The 17300-nt window shown below is 37.8% G+C and overlaps 1 protein-coding gene and 1 pseudogene across 2 annotated transcripts in view; one reads left to right on the forward strand and one right to left on the reverse strand.

Annotated features, from left to right (window-relative positions):
• ptp4a3a (protein tyrosine phosphatase 4A3a) overlaps nt 1-12959 on the reverse strand; it is a 60288-nt gene extending 47329 nt beyond the window's left edge. Inside the window, exon 1 of the mRNA XM_087294273.1 lies at nt 12878-12959. The gene's annotated coding sequence lies outside the window, so the exon portion shown is untranslated. The remainder of the gene's footprint in view (nt 1-12877) is intronic.
• A 2394-nt stretch (nt 12960-15353) lies between these two features.
• On the forward strand, nt 15354-16726 carry LOC141379104 (uncharacterized; annotated as a pseudogene). Its single transcript, XR_015516814.1, has 3 exons — nt 15354-15601; nt 15701-15784; nt 15867-16726. The product of XR_015516814.1 is annotated as an uncharacterized LOC141379104 (transcript).
• Nucleotides 16727-17300: the final 574 nt, after the last annotated feature.

Below are 17300 nucleotides of genomic sequence, written 5' to 3' on the forward strand. Positions count from 1 at the left end.
CGAGTGCAAAAATTTTCACTGTCTTCATGGCAGAATCCTCACCGCATAAGCGGATTTAGAAGACAATTATGCAGAAAGCATTTTTGCACCTAAAAACGCCAAACGCAGCACTCAGAAACAGATTAATACAGTTATGTTGACTTGCTGAAGTAAAAAAGCCTGCAATGCTTGCCCCGCCTTTGTGCATTTCTAATTGGCCCACTGCTCTAGAACTGAACGCGAATGATTGGTTAATATCAGCTGTAAATCTCTCGGTCAATGCCTTCTGCCTTCATATGACAGGAGCTACAACCGCGAAAAAGTGAAGCGCTGAAGATGAGAGAATGAAATGACACTGACAGATTTACCTAAACAGACATCCCAAGTCTCCCCGAACTTCTGGGAGTATCCCGCAAATGCATTGAGACTACCGGATGCCAGCAAATGAATGATAATCTCCAGGAAATAGCGCGTCTCCCACCCGGTCCTTAAATACGTCGCACACCCCTCTCAACCGCATCCCTCCCAGCTCTTCAGGTACGCCGCGCGCAAGTCACACCCACCGCTCTTTAGGTATGTCGCGCGCAACTCACCCCCACCGCTCTTCAGGTATGTCGCACGCAACTCACCCCCACCGCTCTTCAGGTATGTCGCACGCAACTCACCCCCACCGCTCTTCATGCATGTTGCGCGCAACTCTCCCCCATCGGTCTTCAGGCACCCACTCTCCTGCAAATCAACTCCCTATCCCCCGGAAATGACTTTTCCCAACTTGGGGTGTCTGCCTAAAGTTATTAATAATGGCGCATTTTATTAGTGATCATGTGCTGAATGTTAATCCCTTATTTACACTTTGCCAAGAGTGGATAAAAGACTTCCAGTGGCTTCAAGTCCGCTATGTGAATAACTAAAGACATTCACTGTAAAGTCTGTGGGACAGGGTTTGCAGGTAACAGCATTGGCCACTGAATCTACACATTTTAAACGTGAGAGGTACTGTATAATCCTTCATTTAATCCTCACAATGCTGTCAGCCGTGCAAGCGGCAGTTATATGCAACTTTTAATACAGCTCATGAAAAGACCGTTATTGCTATTAAGATGACATGCAAATAATAAGTTATATATCAATATAAATGTGGGGTGGAGCCATGGATCATGATGCTGGCGCAGCATCGTGATACAAAACTGATAAAAAAAAACGTAAAGCTTGTAGTTTGTCACTTTCGCCTAAATGGATCAACGGTTTTATTCCCGTCAACTCACACTATAGTTTCTAATCGCATCATAACCAATCAAATGCTTTCTAGTATCTGACATGCCCCGCCCCCTTTAAGACTTTTCATTTGATGTGCTTAAGCTCATTCATTCTCGCTGGCAGAGGGGTGATACAACAAAACACTATTGGCTGTTTATTAAAAAGAGGAGGAGCTACTCAATGTCATCGTATTTCGGTTGAGATAATGTCAAACATCGAATAAAAATGCATATTTTAAAGCACTTTACAGGACTTTTAAATCCAAATAGAGAAGTTGAAAACCACCACTGTTTCCTGATTCCAGAATTACTGGTATGGAAAGCCATTGTGCTTGAATCCGCAGCACCATAGTGTTAACTATATTATCAATTGGGTAAACCAACAAAAAACTTCTGAAAGTGAACGGAAGTGCTTTATGGTAATAGGTATTATCTGACAACGTCACACTCTACTTCTGCTATTTTAATATGTTTTTGTCATACAGATCACAAGTGGGTGATGATAAATACATGTGTGAACCAAGTGTAAAATGTTTTGAGAATGTCCACTTTTAATAAAAAATGTTAAGTGGACACAAATTAGGGCTTGGTGATTTGGCCTGTAAATAACATTATAAACAGTGCATTTTGGAAGACATTCAAGCAGAATGCATCTTCACACTTGAAATGCAAAATGCAGTGCTTAGGAATAGTTTAAAATACTTGTCATGTCAACTTGCTGCAGTAAACAAAGCCAAGTCAGTAATGCTTGCCCTGCCTTCGCGCTCTTCTGGTCCTCTGCTCTAGAACTGAACGCGAATGATTGGTTAATATCAGCTGTAAATCTCTCGGTCAATGCCTTCTGCCTTCAGATGACAGGAGCTACAACCGCGAAAAAGTGAAGCGCTGAAGATGAGAGAATGAAATGACACTGACAGATTTACCTAAACAGACATCCCAAGTCTCCCCGAACTTCTGGGAGTATCCCGCAAATGCATTGAGACTACCGGATGCCAGCAAATGAATGATAATCTCCAGGAAATAGCGCGTCTCCCACCCGGTCCTTAAATACGTCGCACACCCCTCTCAACCGCATCCCTTCCAGCTCTTCAGGTACGCCGCGCACAAGTCACACCCACCGCTCTTTAGGTATGTCGCGCGCAACTCACCCCCACCGCTCTTCAGGTATGTCGCACGCAACTCACCCCCACCGCTCTTCAGGTATGTCGCACGCAACTCACCCCCCCGCTCTTCAGGTATGTCGCACGCAACTCACCCCCACCGCTCTTCAGGTATGTCGCACGCAACTCACCCCCACCGCTCTTCATGCATGTTGCGCGCAACTCTCCCCCATCGGTCTTCAGGCACCCACTCTCCTGCAAATCAACTCCCTATCCCCCGGAAATGACTTTTCCCAACTTGGGGTGTCTGCCTAAAGTTATTAATAATGGCGCATTTTATTAGTGATCATGTGCTGAATGTTAATCCCTTATTTACACTTTGCCAAGAGTGGATAAAAGACTTCCAGTGGCTTCAAGTCCGCTATGTGAATAACTAAAGACATTCACTGTAAAGTCTGTGGGACAGGGTTTGCAGGTAACAGCGTTGGCCACTGAATCTACACATTTTAAACGTGAGAGGTACTGTATAATCCTTCATTTAATCCTCACAATGCTGTCAGCCGTGCAAGCGGCAGTTATATGCAACTTTTAATACAGCTCATGAAAAGACCGTTATTGCTATTAAGATGACATGCAAATAATAAGTTATATATCAATATAAATGTGGGGTGGAGCCATGGATCATGATGCTGGCGCAGCATCGTGATACAAAACTGATAAAAAAAACGTAAAGCTTGTAGTTTGTCACTTTCGCCTAAATGGATCAACGGTTTTATTCCCGTCAACTCACACTATAGTTTCTAATCGCATCATAACCAATCAAATGCTTTCTAGTATCTGACATGCCCCGCCCCCTTCAAGACTTTTCATTTGATGTGCTTAAGCTCATTCATTCTCGCTGGCAGAGGGGTGATACAACAAAACACTATTGGCTGTTTATTAAAAAGAGGAGGAGCTACTCAATGTCATCGTATTTCGGTTGAGATAATGTCAAACATCGAATAAAAATGCATATTTTAAAGCACTTTACAGGACTTTTAAATCCAAATAGAGAAGTTGAAAACCACCACTGTTTCCTGATTCCAGAATTACTGGTATGGAAAGCCATTGTGCTTGAATCCGCAGCACCATAGTGTTAACTATATTATCAATTGGGTAAACCAACAAAAACTTCTGAAAGTGAACGGAAGTGCTTTATGGTAATAGGTATTATCTGACAACGTCACACTCTACTTCTGCTATTTTAATATGTTTTTGTCATACAGATCACAAGTGGGTGATGATAAATACATGTGTGAACCAAGTGTAAAATGTTTTGAGAATGTCCACTTTTAATAAAAAATGTTAAGTGGACACAAATTAGGGCTTGGTGATTTGGCCTGTAAATAACATTATAAACAGTGCATTTTGGAAGACATTCAAGCAGAATGCATCTTCACACTTGAAATGCAAAATGCAGTGCTTAGGAATAGTTTAAAATACTTGTCATGTCAACTTGCTGCAGTAAACAAAGCCAAGTCAGTAATGCTTGCCCTGCCTTCGCGCTCTTCTGGTCCACTGCTCTAGAACTGAATGCGAATGATTGGTTAATATTAGCTGTCAATCACTCAGTCAATGCCTTCTGGCTTGGGATGACAGGGAGAGCTACTACCACAAAAAAATTGTTAAGCGCTGAAGATGAGAATGAAAATAACACTGACAGATTTTGTTTTAGAAACCATGGTATTTAAAGTTACAAATAATAACACATCTTAGTAGTGATCATGTGCTGAATGGTAATCCACCACCATCTACACTTTCGAAGAGTGGATAAAAGACTTCTATTGGCTTCAAGACTGCTATAAAAAGTCTGTGGGATGGAATTTTCAGGTAACTGTTTGCCACATCTAGCACGAGAGGTTCTGTTTACTCCTTTATATAATCGCCAGATGCTGTCCCCCGTGCAAGTGTTAGCTACATGTAAAATTTAACACCACGTATACCATCGCAAACAGGTTTGCACTGAGTAAACTAATATTGCTGCTCATGAAAAGATTGGTATTGCTATTAACATGACGTGTATCAAGGAGGGGCAAGCATTACTGACTTGGCTTTGTTTATTGCAGCAAGTTGACATGACAAGTATGTTAAACTATTCCTGAGCAGTGCGAAGATGCATTCTGCATGTCTTCCAAATCCATGCATGTGGTGAACATTTTGCAGTAAAAACTGGTTATACACAACAATTTTATGCACTCGCAGTCTCGCACAAATGCTCCCAAATATATTTTGAGGTCGCATAGATAAAATTTTGGGCACATATGCGGCCAAAATGGTCGCAATTTCAAGCCCTGTGTAGTAACGGTGCACATATTTCTTGGTGGATGCGATTAAAAATGTAGTCCCACCCGCCACAATTTAAAGTTGGGAGCACCAGTGCTACCAAGGAAAAGGGTTAATTTCGAGCCCTGTATCACTATTCTGACAATATTCCCCAATCTACTTCTGCTATTTAAGTGAGTTTTTGTCATGTTTTGATAATTTCCACAATTACTTTCAATCAAAAATTTAAAGTGGACACAAAAGAAGATTTTAATTACTTACGATTTATTTGCAATGTTTACATTCATGAGACTTTGATCATTTTGATTTATCATGCAGCTCAATTTAGGAAAAAACTAACCAATGCTACAAGTCACAGAGAGTTCTAGTTCTCTGTGAGGACAGAACACAACAACTAAGGTAGGCAACAAGTTGCCAGAGCAACGCTAAATACTTCTAACACAAGCAAGAGCACATCAGTAGGAGCTCTGGAGCACACGGCTTAATAACTCCCCTGCCATGAAAAGCGAAACCAGAGTTATGTTTACTTGGCAACAGCTGAAATGTTGCAGGCAGCTGCATGTTTGAGAGTTTATAGTTTAAGATGTTTGTTACGTAAATGACGCGGGATGTCCTTATGGTTATCTCAGAACAAACCAAATTTGGTTAATGCGCATAATGATTTGACAGGAAGCATGCACATCTTCACACTGAAAATGTTGAAGAGTGACAGAAAAAAAACAGGGCTGTGGGTCAAAATGATACTCCAATACAGCCTTATTTACAAGATATTATTAATCATTTAATAACTCATTTCTGACTCACTTAAGGTCAAGGAACAGCTACGCTGAAGCACTAATATTTGGTGATGTATCACGTTAAAACCATCTAGTTCGCTCATATATTTTCCATTAAATGTTCTTGGAAATTGTTTAAGGATTAATAGAATAAAATCCACTTTCATTTACATGACACATTTTCCAAATGTATTCTTTTTGGGTGGGTAGTTGACCAATAATCAAGTGCAATGGACTAAAGTAACTATTTGTTTGTGCAAAATTGGATGTTTGATAAAATAGTATGCAAATAGATCAACTGCACCTGCATGAGTACTTGCATCAGTGAGCTGAGGAAGTTCTCACAAACAACTGAACACTAGACAAAACACCTGGATCACTAAATCCAGTTCAGCTTTGAGTCAGCAATTGACCCTGGAACAAAAAAACAAGTCATTTGCCTATGTACATACATTTTAGGGCACAAGAATCCATGCGTGCATTACCAATGCGTTCATTTTCTTTTCGACTTAGTCACTTTATTAACCTGGGGTCGCCACAGCGGAATCAACCGCTAACTTATCCAGCTTACTGTATGTTTTACGCAGCAGATGCCCTTCCAGCCACAACCAAACACTGGGAAACACCCATACACTCTTGCATTTTCACACATACTCGTACACTATGGCTAATTTAGCTAATTCAACTCCTATAGATAATTTTAAGGGGTGTAAACAATAACAAAGGTCCTAACGCATTTCCAGGGGTCCGTTCTTCGTACCTCGCTTAAATGATCTAAGATGATTTGGCAGATCCTGGATTTTTTCATCTCGATAACTGATCTCTCGCTAATTTGGTTCTTCAAACAAGTTCGCGAATCAGATTAGAATGTCTGGATAAACTGATCTGAGATCACTGCAAGTGTTGTGAAGGACAGATCTATCGATCCTCGAAAGCATGATCAGCAATGCAACGATTGGCTGACGGCACAGCAGCGTAATGACATCATCTGATTAATATTCAATTATCCATGTGAGCAAATTACATCAAATTAGCACTAAACAGTTTGTTAAATATGACACGCAATAACCTTCCACATTTGTTGTGAGCTGCAGGCTTTACACTTTCATGTGTCAAGAGTATTCATCATGTATTTCAATGCATATCAGTGTATTTAGTTCTACATTTAGAAAAGGTTTTCTTTATTATAGTAGCCGTTTTTTAATTGGTGTAAAGAATAACTGGATGTTTACAAAAGCATTTTGATATATATATTATATATATATATATATATATATATATATATATATATATATATATATATATATATATATATATATATTAGTGCTGTCAAAATTAATGCGTTAACGTATGTGATTAATTTGAAATAATTAACGCGTTAAAAAAAATTTACGCTGGGTTCAGGGTCAACGTACTTTTTGGGCCGGGCTGATCATCTTCTTATGGTCTGATCGGCCCATAAAACACTCAGCAGACTGTCATGTTTTTCTCCCTAAGGCCCCGTTTACACTAGTGCATTTTAGTTTTAAAACGGCGTTTTAGAATGAAAACGATCCGCGTCCACACTCGCGTTTTACCCAGCGTTTCTGAACTGCTCTCAGTCCACACCAAAACGCTGAAAACGCACATCACGTGACCACACGGACACTCTCGGGCAAGCGCTGCAGCCCATCTACCCAGATGAGAGCTCTGCTAGTCGGACTTCTCATCAAGCATCTCCCGCTGGATCTAATCTCACTATATTTATTATACGGGATATTTCATTTATCTTGTTTTCTTTATCTAACGACATATTCCCTGACTTTGGTCACTGGAATCTATTACTTGTTCTCAGGTAACGTGTTTTGGCTGAGCGCAAAGATAAGTTAATGATTAATGTAACCATGTAGCCTATTCTGTATATTGACTGATCGCTTGCCTTTATTTCCTATAATGTATAAACTTATTGTATGTTATACTTTTATAATGGCCATTATCCATTATTAAAACTGATATTCAGCAAAAGAGAGGGTGTGTTTCGTATTTTCACTGAAATTGAAAGGAGGCAGTTGTTATCGGCTCCGTTTTGTTATAAATATCCACACAGTGAAGATGACGCTCATCTTATGCAGCACGACGCCTCAACATTTCTGCTGTCTAAGTTGCTAATATTAAAATGAAAATAGGCAGTTCCTTAAATCATGTTTACATTTTATTGTTGAGAAAGTGAAACAACGTAGCCAGGGTGATGTGAATGAAGTTATAAAGTACACTGTTCCCTTTGAAGATTTACCCGTGTCCTCGGTATAGTCTGTTGTCCATATCAAACTGAGAAGAAGAGACTGCAGCCTTGATCAAACTTGCGAAGTCTGAATTTACAAGGAGAGAATGCAGGACTGAACTGTGTGTGTAGGCTACTTAATATTCAGGAAAAGCCCCAATCAGAGAGGCGAATGTCTGCAGCCCCGCCTCCGTTTTCAGATGTCTCCGTTTTCCATCATCCACACTGAGACGGAGCAGCAGCGTTTCAGAATGAAAACGGCCACTCCAGCGTTTTCGAAACGCTCCGTTTTCGGCGCTCGAGATCTCCGGCGTAGTATGGACGGATGGCGTAACCGTAGCAAAACTTATGCGTTTTCAAACTAAAACGCATTAGTGTAAACGGGGCCTAAGTGATTGACGAGCTGTCACGCTCCTGTGAGCTGTCACACTCTGAAAGTAAGATGTTTCTTTTTCCGGACAAAGCGGCCCTGTGACATAATCTGCAGCCCATTGGTTTTTTTTCTTTATTAACATTGGGCTGACCCAATCACAACCTTCCATATTGGGCTCTTTGTAACGTAGGTGTGTATTAGTAAAAATAGCCGAGAGTCACGCCTGTTTCTTATGAGCGGAATAGCAATAGCGGAGAGCAGGCATTTGCCTTTTCCTCTCTGCACTCTGCAGCGGGGCACAGATCAATATATTCGTGTGTATTCTATCTAGTTACCGATCTGTCCATATAAATATACTTTTTTTTTTTTTTTACTTTGAATCTACACCACGGCCCGTGGCAACTTCCTCCAATGCTGTTTCCTTAACCTGCAAGTCTTTATTTTACAAACGATAAAGAATGTCTGCTTCTCAAGCTCTATGAGGGGTGTCAGTCATGTATTTTAAGATGCGATTGTCTTCTGACCAAGTGCATGGGATATCATGACATTGTGTTTTTGATCGTCAGCATGATGTAAGCTTATAGTGAAAATAATATTTACAATATGGTTAGAATGATATTTATACATGACCAAACTAGTGTGCAACTTAAGCAACTTTTTTTTACAATTATTTTTTAGTTTGGGCCCAAACAAATATTTGTTGCATTTTTCAATTGTTTAAGTTTATTTGATTGACAATGTGAAATCTTTTAGCTACGTTTGATGTTTCATTGTTGAGTTAAACATTTTTTAAGGGTCTCTGATACATTGCGTTTATTATTTATTTTTATTTTATTAATTAACATTAACTGTGTGCATCAGCAGGCAGTTTTTGTCATGTTCATTATTTATTAGGCTCCCTCAAAACACACAGGCACCCACATTTCCAGTGTGGATTATAATTTTATTATAATAATAAATAAATAAAAACTTAAGTTTTTATTTGTCAACTCTCGTTATTTCCTATATATGGCTTTTGTGCTTTTATAGAGTGGGAGTTGGCAAACATATTCAATTGCATGCACAGATGGGAAGCATTTTGACTGATGTAGTGGGCCACTCTGGCCCAAATTGCCAGGGCCTATTATTTTGTCCCAGTCCAGCCCTGCAATTAGTAAATTTGTTTGTATTCAATACTGTATTATTATTATTTTTCATTTTCCATATCTGCAATGCCTGTATTTTGGGATTTTTTTGCAGTCCACTTACAATCTAACATGGAAATCAATGTTTTCTTTATTGGCATTGATTGTTTTGAAATTCAAATGGTATTAACATGCCTGTGTTTTAATTTCTGTAATAAATATGGCTGTCAAGCCAGGTTCTTGATGGTTTATTGTGGGTATGTTGTTTACATGAAGAAATCTGTGTTACAAGTTAAACAAAATTCTAATAATGAATTATTTTTTAAATTTAAATAGTATTTGTCTTGCGTTTACAATCATTTTAAATTCGAATAGCAAAAATTACAAGTTTCAGTCTTTTAAATGTGATTAATCGCGATTCATTTTTTTAAAAAAGTGCAATTAATTAGTTAATTTTTTATCGATTGACAGCACTAATATATATTTTAACTTTATATACATACATATATATATATATATATATATATATATATATATATATATATATATATATATATATATATATATATATATATATATATATATATATATATATACATAGTTAAAATAGTTACTATTTTCCTAAGTGTATATAACTACTACTGTAAGTAATATCAGCATTTGGTACATACTTTCAGTATTTTCTTTGCACGAACTGAGCCGATCTAATCCTGTTTATATGAATTGAACCTGCTGCCGAGCAGGTTTGATCTAGCAGAACTGTTGCTATGACAACAACTCTCGGATCAGCTTTGAAGAACGAAACGTTCCTGGATCGTGTCAAAGCGTCAACATCCAAATCCAGCTAACTGAGTAATCCACGTACGAAGAATGGACCCCAGTTTTACATATTAAATTTCCATAGTTGCTGAGATTCCCAAAAGGTCCTTATATCATGACAAATAATGTTAAGACAGCTGTTTTAACGTTACACTAAGCCTGATTTGTCACACAGTTAAAAAAACAATCGACAAACAGGAAATGTTCACGAGCTGATGACATCATCAAACTGAAATGGTCTATACCGCATGACTTTGGACTAGTAGGGGAAACCGGAGCACTCAGAGGAAACCCACGAAAACATGCAAACTCCACACAGAAATGCCAACTGAACCAGCCTGTGCTCAAACCAGTGAACTTCTTGCTGTGAGGCGATTGTGCTACCCACTGCGCCACTGTGCTGCGGCATTACCAATTAAGATTTAAGATAATTAATTAAATATTTCAAGGTAATATAAGCTAATAAGCACATGGCACTTCAATGCCATTTTAACTGCTGTTATTGAGTTGCACCACAAAGATTTACAAGTCACATCTAATCAGCACATAAATAAAGAACATCTGGAATATAAATGAGCTTAAATCACCTGCGGCTAAGAGTACGGCGGCATACAGCCTGGCACACCGTGTGTGGCTAACAACTGTTTATCAAACAGATAATTGCATGACCCGAATCCATTTTGGGTCAAGTGCTGACTGATGCTCATCAACGTTGGCACGTACTTCAAAGCTGGAGATAGGAGCATGTTTATTTATTTTCATTCTGCAGGGGCTGGTAAATATCAAAGTCCTAAACCTAGAGAGAATACACAAAGATTTTGGGGATTTGATTAGTCTTAAAGAGCTCTGTGACCCCTGCTATCTCACAGCACCACCTTTGGCATTTTAGGAAAACTTGTGCTCCTTGTGACTTTTCTTTCATGCAAGAATTCAGCACTTTGTAATAGTCATACAGCTTGGCAAATGTGATCCAAATTTCCCTGGCACCCCACAACCTTGTGGTCAAGTTTTATAGACCGCAGCCCGGAGGAAGTAAAAAAAAACCCAAGGAACTGAACAAAAGGGGAGCCCCATATAGTCGAAACCACAATGCAAAAAGAACAGTCGGCTGACATCTCAAGGAATTCTGTACGTCACTAAAGAGTGCAGAAACAGCTCTTTCTGGCACACGGACTGAAGGTCATGTGGAAGTATTTATTTGAGGCTCGGGACCCTCTTGGGGAAAGCTCTGCAGAATTCTTGGTCCTGAGAATTCACTGGTCTTTCTCTAACCACCACATAGGAGATTCACTGCAGAGGATGAAAAACACAATGTGCAAAGCAGACAAAAATACCACATGCACCGCTCATGGGCTTGGAACATGAATGTGATGTACTTCTGATGAAAACAACTGATTTGGTCTGCTAAAACATTTTCTTGTGTAGAAAACCGCTATGCCTCCGGTCTTTGAGGAGACATAAAAAAAAATAGAAAAAATATTTAAGATTTTTACACTAGCAAACAGTTAGCAGCAAATACTTAAAATAACAGTGTAGGCATGTGAATGATATTTTAAATAAGATGCAAGGGCTGAAAATGATCCATCTTCCTATATCACTTCCAAACTGCAATACAGACTGTATTTTCAATTTCCACAAAGTACAAGGCTGCAAACTAGTAGTGTAAAGATACATGGTAACACTTTATTTTGATGGTGCATTTGTGTATTAGTAGACTGTCTGCTTAATAATATCTGTTGATACTGCTCATTCAACAGACATTTAACTGACTATAAGAAATTTTGCAAGTACATGTGAAATTTTACTAACCCTAACCCCAACAGTCTACTTATAATCTAATAAGAATAAGTTGGCATGTAGATGCAATGTAACCTAAATTCAACAAATGGACCATCAAAATAAAGTGTGACCACATACCATCTCACATTTACAAATATTGTAAACATTTAAAAGTGAAGACATAGTAAGCACTAGGCTAGCAGTGTATTGTGAATGACTTGACTGGACGTCTTACTTTCACCAATCACCCGTGTTAGGTCTACAGAACAAGAATAATAGCACAAAAATTAATAATAAAATAAAAATTAAATAAATCAATTGTGCGTATACTTAGGAATGAATAAATTTGCCGATCGATAAGACAAAGTAATACCTTGTTCAGCAATCTTTTAAAGTGAAAGACTTTTGTAACTGGCACAAACACTAACTGAAATGTGAATATGTGTGTGACCTGACTTCATTAGACACGTTAAGCAGAAGCTGTTATGTGGATGATAGAAATTAATTTTAATGACCAAGCTTATTCTGTGACAATATCATCTTTAAAACTGCCTAAGGTTTGTTATTATAAAAATAAATCTGACATTTTCCTCAAATACATAAAGAGCTTCCAATCTGGAGCTTTGACGTGGACAGAAATATGACAAGATGTCGCCCCAAGTGGAAGATGGTCTACAAACTGACAATAGAACACACTTTAACCTCGTTTAGAAACAAAAATCGTGTATAGCTTTTTGTTATTCAGCCTACCGTTAACTAAAACCCTGTAAAATATAGTTAGAGCTGGTCCGCCCAGACATGCCTCGACATATCACACAAAATGCCACATTAAGCACATTTCCACTACAAACAACTATCTATGCCACACATTTGCTTCACAGTTAATCTAAATCAAGGATAAAAATGAAAACTAGTCTGATAACAGCCCTATCCATGATTTCCGACAGAAAGCCGGTTTGGGCAACACCCTCAGACACACGCGCGGTTAAATGCAAACCATACGCGCCTCTCGAGTCATATTTTCATCAGTTTTGCCAACATAACACGTATTTTTAGGATCTGTAAAGATATTGTTTTCATTGTACTTACCGAAAGGTTCACGCAAATAATCTACAATGTCTTGGCGACTCACGCCTCGCCATGCGATCGTAGTGATGTCCGAGACGCGAGCGAATTGTTCTATTCAACTTGTTCATTTCCATGAATCAAACGAACCGATTCGCTAATTCAAATGATTCAGCCGGAGTACTTGCCCGAAATCTCAGAACGTTTTATTAATCAAAAGGAAGTTTGAATCGACGTGACTAAAAGATTGATACTTGTTTAACGAGGATTAATTAACTAATTATAATGATGTTCGAATACTTAAAATGGTCCAAGACAAATATATTAACTTTTTAATGCAAAGTTCTGCCATTTGTGGGCTTGGATATATGCATCAAAATAGATATATGATTAAATACATGCACCAGATTAGTTGCTAGTTTTTTACTCATTTACTTTATTTCATTTCCCTTAGCCCTATATCGATTTGAAATGAAATCAACTGCCAAATGAACAATGCTTAATTAAACATGTTATATACTTAAAAAGAAGTGTGTGATGATGTTTCAAATTTAGTGCAAAACTACTCAAAATAATTACTAATAAACTAGATTGAAGTAATACACAGACGCACTTACTGGAATTCTTCTTCACCTATTTATCACATGTTCTATGTGTGCAAGCGTGGTTTTTTAAAATGAACTGTTCAAAGGAATCGATTCAGTAAACTGGATTGAACTAGCTAGCACGTTCTCGATATTTGGTCCTCCCACAATCTCATTCTGCGTCATGACCCGCCATATGACGACAGCATCAAAGAGGACTAGATTAAAATCAAAGCGGGATTTTAAATTTGTGTCAGCATGTTTTGGTGTTTTTAAATACTAATACGTATAATGAATCCACACTACTTGCTTAACATGTCTTTAAAAAACGTAGAAATAACGCCGACACACTTTATATATACGTAAAATAAGCAAACAAAAAATAAACCTAAATTAAATTAACACGCCTGGGGTAGGATGTGATTGACGTAAAGTGTTTCTTTTGGTGCTGATTTTAGTTACCAAGATGCTTTTGATTAGCCATAAGTGTGTCTAAAAGCTGTAGCCTGGTGAAAAGGATGGTTCTTTTTTCTCAAAAAGCTGACTTTTTTTTTTTTGCAGTTTTTCGCCACAATTTCACACAATTTGGAGGTTTAAATACTGCATTTTAAAAGACATTAAGCACTATTTTTCTGGATTAGCTTGTGGTGGTAGGCCTAATCATAACCACTAATTTTTATGTACCAAAATCATATCATCAGAAAAAAAGGAATCAGTTTTAAATTAAAAACTGTAGTCTATTGTTACTTGTTGGGCAAATAACATACTGCGCAGCACATTCATCTTTGCTAGGTGTGAATTTGGCCATAATAAAAAATTAAAACAATATATAATAGAGCATCCCAAATTTTGTAGTCTCTCTTGTAAAATAGTACATTTAAATAACAACAATAGCCAAATTAGTATTAAAATTAACTTTAATATGCTTCAGAATTACCTTTTAGTGCTTCACTCCTTTTACTGGTGATTTTTTCATTCAAGAATAAGGTCCAAGATTTAGAATAAAAGTTACTACTAGTAAACTGTATTCTCTATTTAACATCAATACATCAGGTCAGTATTGAAAGATGACTTCACATAGCCTATGTCAGATTCCACTTCATTCATTCATTTTCTTTTCAGCTTTCTTCCTTTATTAACTTTCTTCCTTTATTATTTATCTAGGGTCGCCACAGCGGAATGAACCGCCAACTCATCCACCATGTTTTACAGAATGGTTGCCCTTCCAGCTGCAACCAATATACATTTACACTCATACACTAGGGACAATTTAGCCTACCCAATTCACCTGTACCGCATGTCTTTGGACTGTGGGGAAAACCGGAGCACCAGGAGGAAACCCAGGTGAACGCAGAGAGAACATGCAAACTCCACACAGAAACGCCAACTGACCCAGCCAAGACTCGAACCAGCGACCTTCTTGCTGTGAGGTGACTGTACTACCTACTGCGCCACTGCGCCACCTTATTCCATTTAATCAATGAGTAATTTTCACAAGTTATAGCATATGGCAGTCAAAATAAGACAAATGAGGTCATGTATGGGACAAATTCTGGACCTTCATCAGTGGGGGGAGGGTATGGATCCTGGGTATGGATAGGCTAATCCAAAATGGACTTCACGACTTTTGTAATGAATTTGCACTCTAAATCGTCAATCTCTATATTTCATTTTGTAAAGCTTCTTTCAACTAATTGTGGACCCCTAGCCTATTTTTGTAGCTACAACATGGCTACAGTAGAAGATTATGTATTTTATTCAATAACAAAACATTCATAATATTCAAGAACTACTAAAATAATTTAATTTCGAGTTAATTCTTAAATTTGTATTCTTTTTTAAACACAATATAGGCTACTAAACATGTATCCAATAAGAAGCAGCTCATGTGTCATCATCACCAATTAGGAGTAGGCTAGCCTAGACTGACTGCTCATTTAGCCTTCATCTGGGCCTATTGAACTACGTGCTTTGGCATAGGCCAACGAACTACATGACACCAATTCTCACTTAAGCTCATTTCAGGTTGTCAGAGATGCAGCAAAAACGCGCAGATATGCTGCTCAAAAGAACACACAGGAAATACAAACAGAAGACGACTTAACTGGGTCTGATGGTTTATGTCATTTAAAACTCACCTGAGAAAAAAATAATGGTTTCCGATGTAAGTTGGTTCATGTACAGCTGATTTAATAATACCTGTCTCACACATCTTTAATAGGTGGTCTGGGTCTATTAAATGTTTTACTTTTTATTTATAAAGTTGATGGATGCGTTGATGACATGGAGAAAAGGCATTAAGAATATTGTTCGAGTCTGTTTATCATTAAACGACTGTTTTGTGAAGGTAGGCTGTTTAATAACTGTAAGTATTTTAAGTTGTTAATTGTCATTTTTAAAAGTATTAATCTTCCCTTCATATTTTACAGGTCCAAATAAAACCGCAGTTTGATTTCCCCAGTGCAAACCGTAACTTTTGGACGGTGGATGAAACCAAAGTCACGCCAAAGATGCTGCGACGACACTTCGAGTGTTTGCGTTATGTCTTCCCTCATTTGTACGAAAACATGGACAATCACACTGCGAAGAGAAAGAAGAGAAGAACCAGCAAATGTCCAACGGCAGAAAAGTTTAGCTGCTAGTTTTCCAGAGTCTCTGTTGCAGCGGGAAAGCAGCGCCCCCGTGAGGCTCACACCTGTACTTGGTCAAAGAGTGAACCTTGAGTTTCTGGGGATAGACCATCGAGACCTTGGTTTGGAGAGCACGATGAAAACATGGAACCTGCCCATGCAAACGGGTGCTTACACTAATTTTAGTGGACCATTTAGTTCTAACTGGTACCAAATAAATGGATGCCGTTTAGCCTTGAAAATGCATCCAGTGTCTCTGTCCTATTGTGCATCACCTGAGAGTGGTCAGCAAATCACTTCAAATGCTATGTCCTCTTGGGCCTAATTGTAAATCTGCACTTAATTTTTTAAAACACTTTTAACCTTTGTATACAGGATTATACATGTTTCTTAATGCATGTACTTTTTTTTGTAACGTCGGTCAAATGTTTGCTAGATTCTCCTTGCCAAATAAAGGACTATAGTGTATTTTCTAAACTTTTTTTTAAAAATGTCTTTTGGGAAATATTCACACCTGGTCACAGTCTACATGTGTGATGTTTCCACTGAAAGAAAATTGCAATGACTGATGTTAAAATATGGTATTTTATATGAGGAGGGAGTTTTAATTAATTTTAATAAATTAATTAAAACACTTCTTAAGTGTTTAATGGAAAGAAGATTTACTTGTGTCTTTTAATATATTTAAAATGTCTAAAAATTAAAACTAAAGAAAAAATTGTCTTTGCCATGATGAAAGTACATACTGTAATATTTCAATATGATGTAAGATAGCATTCAACTTTAAGGGGAATTTAAAGACTCAACTGGGTTAATTAGTTCAAGCAAGTTCAGTTAAGACTAGTCATTGGACAAAAGTGATTTGTTCTTCAGCCAACTGAGGGGGAAAAAATAATTTCTTATTGTTAAAATGACTTGTGATATATATAAAAGATATTATTCCAGCCAGAACATAAATAAGAGTTTCTGCAGAAGAAAACAATAGGAACTCTGTGAGAATTTCCTTGTTCTGTTAAACATCACTTTCAGAAATATTTGAAAAGAATTAAAATTTCACTGAAGGTCCAATAGTATTGCCTTTAAATGTACATTCCATTAACAATATCGTCCAGTACGTTGTCCTGTTCCTGCACAGGTGTTAGCCCTTTATAGTACTCTTCATAATGATATGGTAAACATTTTAGTGTATGTACTGCATGTGCAAGTTGTTTACTGTTTGGTGCACTTGAACTA

Source organism: Danio rerio, chromosome 19 (genome assembly GCF_052040795.2).
Source record: "Danio rerio strain M-AB ecotype USA chromosome 19, GRCz13ab, whole genome shotgun sequence".
Classification (NCBI taxonomy): Eukaryota; Metazoa; Chordata; class Actinopteri; order Cypriniformes; family Danionidae; genus Danio; species Danio rerio.